Here is an 8,185-nt window from a genome sequence, read left to right as displayed (position 1 = left end):
ATCATAAAGTCCTGTTTTAAAGTTTTAGTTAGGACTATAGGTTTTCACTAAATACACAATAATACAAAATTAATAAAAACTGATGTTTGAAGCAATTTTTTTACGTATATGACCCACCTTAATTCTATCAAGTTGTTATAAAAAAATAATTCTAATTTTTTTCTCAAAGTTTAGATGGCAAATGTCTTCATACAACGAAATTATAAAAATATTTGTCATATTTAGATAAATAAAAAACTAATAATTATATTTTAAATAATTTTACATCAATCTAGTCAATGTTCTAGGGTCAGTATTCTCTAATAGCTAACGAAATTACCAATAGTATTAATTGTATATATTTTTAGCTTTAAATTTCAGAGTACATCGATAACATGAGGCATGTTCATTGCTTTTTTTTTGGCCAGGTCTGTACTTAGTTATTTTAATAAATCCCAAATTAGTCCTAGATATACTTAATAGATAGAAACACATCTTTGCTATATTTTTATATATTTTTTCTTGGTAGAAACAGTGTAATAAACTTATATTTATATCAAAAACTATCAAATTTCAACTCAAAAAAAAATATTTGACGTATTTTTGCACTGTTTTTACCACTAAAAAATGCTCATAATTTTATTATTTGGTGTCGGCCATTGCATGGTATATACACAGTGTTTTAGAAAAATAAATATATATTTTTTATACAAAAATTTATTTTTATTTTACTAGAACATTTTGTATATAAAAATTTATTATTGTTATTTTAATCATACACATATGTATTTTATTCTGTTATTTGTTATTTTATTATATGACTCTTATTGCATGAGTTGCGGATAATAAAATAAAGAAAAATGTCATTTTGTTTTAATTTTCTTTTTTCAGAAATTAAGGGAAGAAAAAAACAATCAGGTAAAGCAGGTATTTACTTTTTTTATTTTTAATTAAATAGTTCTGTATGTTGTTATACAGGGCGTGTCATAAATAAGTCGAAGTATATTACTGAAAATTTTACTTTTTCTTCTTATTTTCCGGGAATTACAATCATCGCCTTGCGATGTTGCCAACTCTTACTTCGCCTTCATTCTAAGTATTTGTGTGTTTATAAATAAGTTCACTGTAATTTTAGTTTTATTTTTACAGTAATTTTCAACTGAACTTAAGAATTTTTGCAGATTCTCATGTCATATTGCTACTTTTTTTCAGTTAATTTATGTCTACACTTTCATGTCCATGTGGCAACACTGGTCGTCGAATTTATTCGAAAATCCGGTGATACCGGTGGTTCTCAAAATGTAGGCATTATTTTTTTATACAATATGATCGAAAAAAAACGACGTCAGCGATGGCTATGAAATGAAGGAAATAAATATGGATGATTTTCGATCATAACGGTATTTGCAAAGCTAAATAGCTCGATTATTTTTATTTTATTTTAAAAATGATTAATAAAAATATTTTTTTCTCTAAATCTACAACACTTAAAGTACTTGCTTGCACTTATTTATGAGACACCCTGTATATTAGTTTAGTTTACTATACCTGGTGCGTCAAAAATATTTTTTCTGTTTCTTAGACAAAGATTTAGGGTTTTTGAGGATAGGTTCGTTTAATGTGAGAGTAAAGAAAACCACAGAAGCATTCAGTAACTTTCTGGGAGTAGGAAGTAGCAGTTCTGTCACTCCTGTTGATTCAATGTCTGATAAAGTACACAAAGGGTGGGGATCAGCAGATAATCTCAACAAAGTACTGTTACTATTATAGTAAAAGTCTTTTTAAGCATCTAATTTTTTTTTTGTCAGGAAATCATTATGGGACCTCTAAAAACTACGGTTCTAGAAAAAATCGAAGAAAAATGAGACATCGATGGGTAGTATACCATCAACGCCCAAGACACCCACAAAAACTACTCTTCAACTAGTTTGCCTATCGCAAATACCAACAATGATTCGGATTCAGACAGTGCAGCTGGGTTTGATTCTAGTTGGAAAAAATAAAATATATTTTTTGTATATTTTCTCAAAACATTCCTTATTTATTTATTGATAAATATATAAATATGTAAATAGGTATTGATAGAATGGCGAATAAGGCCAAAATGGTACGAGATTATTCTATAAACAATTTAAAATATATACAGATTCTACAGTTTGTTTTGTTACATACATATTTGTATATATATATTTTATTTTTGAGATTGATTTTTAAGTATATTTTTTAGAAATAATGTCAGTTTTTCATTTTTTTTCTAAAGGAACTTTTCGTAATTCTATCCAACATCCAGTGGGCCTAGTATTTTATAAAGCTCAGTAAAAGTTGTTCATAGCTGTTTGAAAGAAATGGCGAATGCGCTAGGATTCTCTTAAGCTGCTTTCACGGTAATATTTTTTAAAAATGGAGTTCTTGAAAAGGCTTCAAAACGGTCGATAATCATGTGTGGATGATAAAGGTAAGCTAAATAAGATTTCTTTGATTTTTAATATATTTTCCACATATATTTTACGTTTGATATATTTAATACATATTATGTATTAGATATACCATGTGATCCAAAATAAATAAAAACGGCATCAAAGTTGGCTTTGAAATGAAAATCGCTGTTATTTTATATGTAAAATTATATTATGGAGAATATCATCGACCATCTTTTCCCAGCCAACTTGACGTCTTTTTTCGATTATACGGCATTATAGAGGTATCATAATGTATTCTATATAATTTGCCAATAACAATACGGTTATTTTTCTATTAGATAAGAATTATACTCTTGTCTTAATTTTTAGAGTTATATATATATTTTATATAAAATAATTTTACTTATAGTTGAGATATATACACGTTTTTTTTTTAGGAAATGACGAATGCGCCAGAATTTTGTAGCTCATTCTATTTCAGAAAATGGCGAATGCGCTAGGATATCATTATAATACTTCTATAAAATAATTTTTTATTTTAATTCCATTTAAGTAAGGGAAATAAAAAGACATTTGAATATATTTTTAAAAATATATTTATTTTCGGTAAAACACATAACAATTAAATGAAATTAAATTTTATTAAACTTAAACAACATTTTAAAACAATAAAAATAATTTAAAGTCTTATCAGTGCAATATATTATTTAATATCATCTCTTAATATCATTACACATTGTTTATTAATAATTTAATTGTATTGTTCCACTCTCTTAAGGCAAGATGATACGATCCAAGTGTATTTGGACCCAGTACACTTGGATGCTGCCTAGATATCCGTATAAGTAAATTCATATGGCAGTTAAGGTAGCATCCAAGTGTATTTGATCCATGTACACTTGTACCGTGTCAACCCGGCTTTAATAAAAATAATTTCTCAAGAGACTTCACTCACACCATTCTCATTTTTTATTCCATTTGAACTAAGGGTGAGGGTAATTAAAAAAATAAAAGAGTTAGTATATTTCAAATAATTTATTTAGGGAATACTTCAACAATACTGCAGTGTTATAAAAATTACCATTTTTTTGAGTTAATACAGATACACATTTTATTTCATTACAACAAATTCTTAATTACCTCTTTTTATTTTCTTATCTTTTACATTATTATATCAATTTAGTAAGGGGTGTTTGGTATTTTTACTATAATGCATATCTTCTATATATTTTTTTTAAAGACATATCAAATGTGCAAGAATACCATAACTAATCCTTATATATAATATAATTCACATACATAACATCAATTATTATATTATATTCTTGGACATTTGCTATTTCTTTAAACAAGTTCTTATAAGGTGAGTACCCTGGAATATTAATCCATACCACATTTCCTTTACACTCTTATCACAACAATTCCCTTATCCTTCTAAAACATACCCATACAGAATACCATTTTGATCCTACTGCTAGATTAGTTTATAGTGCTTTCTTTTAAAAATAATCCTACTTAAAATACATATTGCATTATAAACTAATCTTCATGTAAGTTTCATACTATCCGGATTTTTCTCCGTCCAGGCTATACCTGGAGAAATATTTCTTAGATTCTTTTTGAAGCATCTGAGGAATATTCCTCCAGATATAATAAATGATGGGGAGGAACTCTGATATTGGTGAAACTCTACTAAACTATCGGGGTGTTTGTTTCCTCGCTGTTTTATCCGGAAGAATATTCCTCAGATATCTCTTTCACACAATCTTTTGAGAAAGACATTCCGAGGATATTCGTTCAGATGAAAATCCAGCAAGGTAAACAAACACTTGAATAGTACAAATCCACCCCAAACTATCCGGGTGGTTGTTTTTCAGGGTTTTTATCCGGATGGGGGACAATCCTCGGATTTCTTTTTTCGTTCCTCATCCATGTTACATACATCCCTGATAATATTATCCATTCCTAATAAACCCTGCAATATTATTCCATCCTTATTATACACACCTACTATAAATCCACCCTTAGTCCTATTTCCATTCTTCATACATTCACTCATCAAATATATTTGATGAGTGAATGTATTAAGAATAGAAGACAAGGGTGGATATATGACTGGTGGATGGATATATTAAGGATTGAATAATAATGCTTCCTTCCTTCTACCTATTTTCATCCCTCATACATCCTTCTACATATTCTATTCCTAATATCCTATCATATATCCACCCTTTAATATATTTTCATCCCTAATACATCCACCAGGTCGGTCGATGTATTAGGGATGGAAATATAATATAAAGGTTGGAAATGATAAGATAATAGGAATAGAATATTACTAATATACTCATCCATCATACTGATTAGTATATTAGTAGTGGGAAAGATGGTAAATTGATTACGTAATCATTACGTAATCGTTAATGTAATCGTTACGTAATCGATTGCGTAATCGTTATGTAATCGTTACGTAATCGATTACGTAATCGTTATATACTCATTACGTAATCGTTATATAATCATTATATAATAGTTATATAATCATTACGTAATCGTTATATAATCATTACGTAATCGTTACGTAATCGATTACGTAATCGTTACGTAATCGTTACGTAATCATTACGTAATCGTTATATAATTGTTACGTAATCGTTATGTAATCGTTACGTAATCATTACGTAATCGTTACGTAATCATTACGTAATCGTTATGTAATCGTTACGTAATCGTTACGTAATCGTTACGTAATCGTTATGTAATCGTTACGTAATCATTACGTAATCGTTATATAATTGTTACGTAATCGTTATGTAATCATTACGTAATCGTTACGTAATCATTACGTAATCGTTATATAATTGTTACGTAATCGTTATATAATCATTACGTAATCGTTACGTAATCATTACGCAATCGTTACGTAATCATTACGTAATCGTTATATAATCATTACGTAATCGTTATGTAATCGTTACGTAATAGTTACGTAATCATTACGTAATCGTTATATAATCATTACGTAATCGTTACGTAATAGTTATATAATTATTACGTAATCGATTACGTAATGATTAAATAATGATTACGTAATCAATTACCCATCCTTTATATTAATAATATACTCATCCATATCATGGATATATAATCATTACGTAATCGTTATGTAATCGATTACATAATTACATTATTACATTATTTGTTATGATTATTTAACATATTTCCATTTATACTTATATGCCAAGTGGATATATTTGGGATTGAATAATAAGTCTTCCTCCCTTCTACGTATTTTCATTCCCTGATACATCCACCCTTCCACATAATCTATTCCTAATATCATTTCCAACCTTTATATTATATTTCCATCTCTAATACATCGACCCACCTGGTGGATGTATTAGGGATGGAAATATATTAAAGGGTGGATATATATGATAGGATATTAGGAATAGAATATGTAGAAGGATGTGTGAGGGATGAAAATAGGTAGAAGGGAAGGATGCATTATTATTCAATCCTTAATATATCCACCAGTCATATATCCACCCTTGTCTTCTATTCTTAATACATTCACCCATCAAATATTTTTGATGGGAGATGTATAAAGAATGGAAATACGAATCAGGGTGAATTTATATTAGGTGGGTATAATAAGGATAGAGTAGTGTTACAGGATCTATTAGGAATGGATAATATTAAAGGGTTTATATATTTTCATTCCTGGTACATCCACCGTTCTACATAATTTATTCCTAATGTCCTATCAGGAATAGGAATATCGTGAAGGGTGTACATATCATTTAGGCATGTACCGGGGATATCATATCCCAATACATACATCCAAGATATATACACCCTTCGAGATATTTCTATTCCTAATCAGAGATCCATCCATCAAAGGTCCTCCCTAATTTTTCATTCCTAATACATCCACCAAGTTGGGTCGATGTATTAGGAATGGAAAAATTAAAGGGTGGATCTATGAAAGGATATTAGGAATAGATTATGTGGAAGGGTGGATGTATCAGGGAATGAAAATACGTAGAAGGGAGGAAGACTTATTATTCAATCCCAAATATATCCACTTGGCATATAAGTATAAATGAAAATATGTTGAAATGTGGACCTTAATATGTAATAATAAATATGTTGAATATGTTGAAATGTGTGACCTTCAAAATATTTCCATCTCTGATACATTCATCCATTACTTATCCATAAATTTGGATGTATAATGAATGAACGGATCGAAGATAGGAAATATTGTGATGGGTGGATATATATTAAGTGGATATATAAGGAATAGAATAGGGTATATGTATAAGGGTGTAAGAGGTACAAAAATATGGAGAAAGGTATTTAAGATGTAGTATCGGTGGAATTGAAGGATGAAGGAAGAAGAATGATATAGGATATGAAGTGAAGAGACACCTGAAATGTAAATAAATTAATAAAATAAAAAATAATGATCAAGTAATAATCGTAATCCTTCATACTATTATATGATTGGATAACTGTAATCATAGAATGCATATGAAAGATTAAGATCTATTACTGTCACAAAGAAATATAAATATAAAACAAAATTAAAGCAAACAAATATAATCAGAAATATAGAATGATAAAATTAATAAAAATATAGTTTAGCCCCAAGAGAATCAGGATAAAATTTGGGGGCAAAATAAAACATTGCTTGGCTTTTTCAAATGACTTTAATTTGAACTATTCTTTAACTCTTGTACAGGGATTTAAGTTTTGATTCATCTTTGATTTATCGGTACACCTAACAATGTAAACGGCCGAGGTACTTCGAAGGAATGGACGTGTCAATAGACAGTCCAAGAACCGTACCTCGGCCCGTTCAAAATCTTATTACGAGTTTAATAAAAAATACAAAATAACATGTACAATGATAGAAAAAAAGTTTCCAAAGTCGTCTTTTCGAAATAGTCATATATAATAGTAACAAAGGCAGACAACACAACAATATATATCATATATTTTTGATTCTCTTTTTGTATAAAATTGTGATTTATTTGAAAAACTATAATATATTACAAAACATTTGAGGAAAGGGCAATACATATATTTTGTTGGCACTGAAAGATTTTTTTAATCTAAGTATAAATAAATTTTGGAGCTGTGATGATTTGATTTAAGAAGATACTGGATTCGAATATATATGCCCTTCCCTCCGCTAGATTATCTGGAGGATAGTGACAGACATATGGCATCAATTCAGGGTAGAAAGTACCAAAGACTTCTGGGTAATCAACAATGAACCCTGATGAAGGAAAAATGCTTTCAAGATGAAAAATATTTCTTAATAAAATTGCACTTATTTTCTATCTGTGTATTTTTTAACCCTTTGTATATCCCTTCCTTGTTAGTAGATTATGTGTTAAAGCTTTTGGAAAAAGAAATTAATTAAATATAAAGAAAGTGATCAAGTAAGAACCTAAAATATGATAAGACCTTTGTGTTGAATTCTAAGGTCTAAGGAAATATTAAACTATACAGGGTGTCCCAGAAATAAGTGCAAGTATTTTAACTGGTAATATAGTTAAACCCCAGAAACACGCCTATGAGGTTTTTTTCGAGAAAAAAATTTTTGAAAATTTTTAGAATTTTTTGAAAAATTTTTTTGTCATTTTTTGTAGTTTTTAGTCAAAAAACATAATTTATTGATAATATGGCAACAGAGCTAATAGATTAAATTTACAAGAAAATCCAAAAAAGATCCAGATCCTAAAGATTTTTGGAAATTTTCGAAGTAAAATAAC

General features: G+C 28.5%; 1 long non-coding RNA gene across 1 annotated transcript; it reads left to right on the top strand.

The window, feature by feature from the left end:
• Positions 1–6: 6 nt before the first annotated feature.
• On the top strand, positions 7–1,806 carry LOC115883428. The gene is made up of 3 exons (XR_004050382.1): positions 7–906; positions 1,562–1,731; positions 1,788–1,806. It is a non-coding gene; the product is annotated as an uncharacterized LOC115883428 (long non-coding RNA).
• The last annotated feature ends 6,379 nt before the right edge of the window (positions 1,807–8,185 follow it).

This window comes from Sitophilus oryzae, unplaced genomic scaffold (genome assembly GCF_002938485.1).
Source record: "Sitophilus oryzae breed Bouriz unplaced genomic scaffold, Soryzae_2.0 scaffold_1900_pilon_pilon, whole genome shotgun sequence".
NCBI classification, from domain to species: Eukaryota; Metazoa; Arthropoda; class Insecta; order Coleoptera; family Curculionidae; genus Sitophilus; species Sitophilus oryzae.
This window is presented reverse-complemented; position numbering and strand designations above follow the sequence as displayed.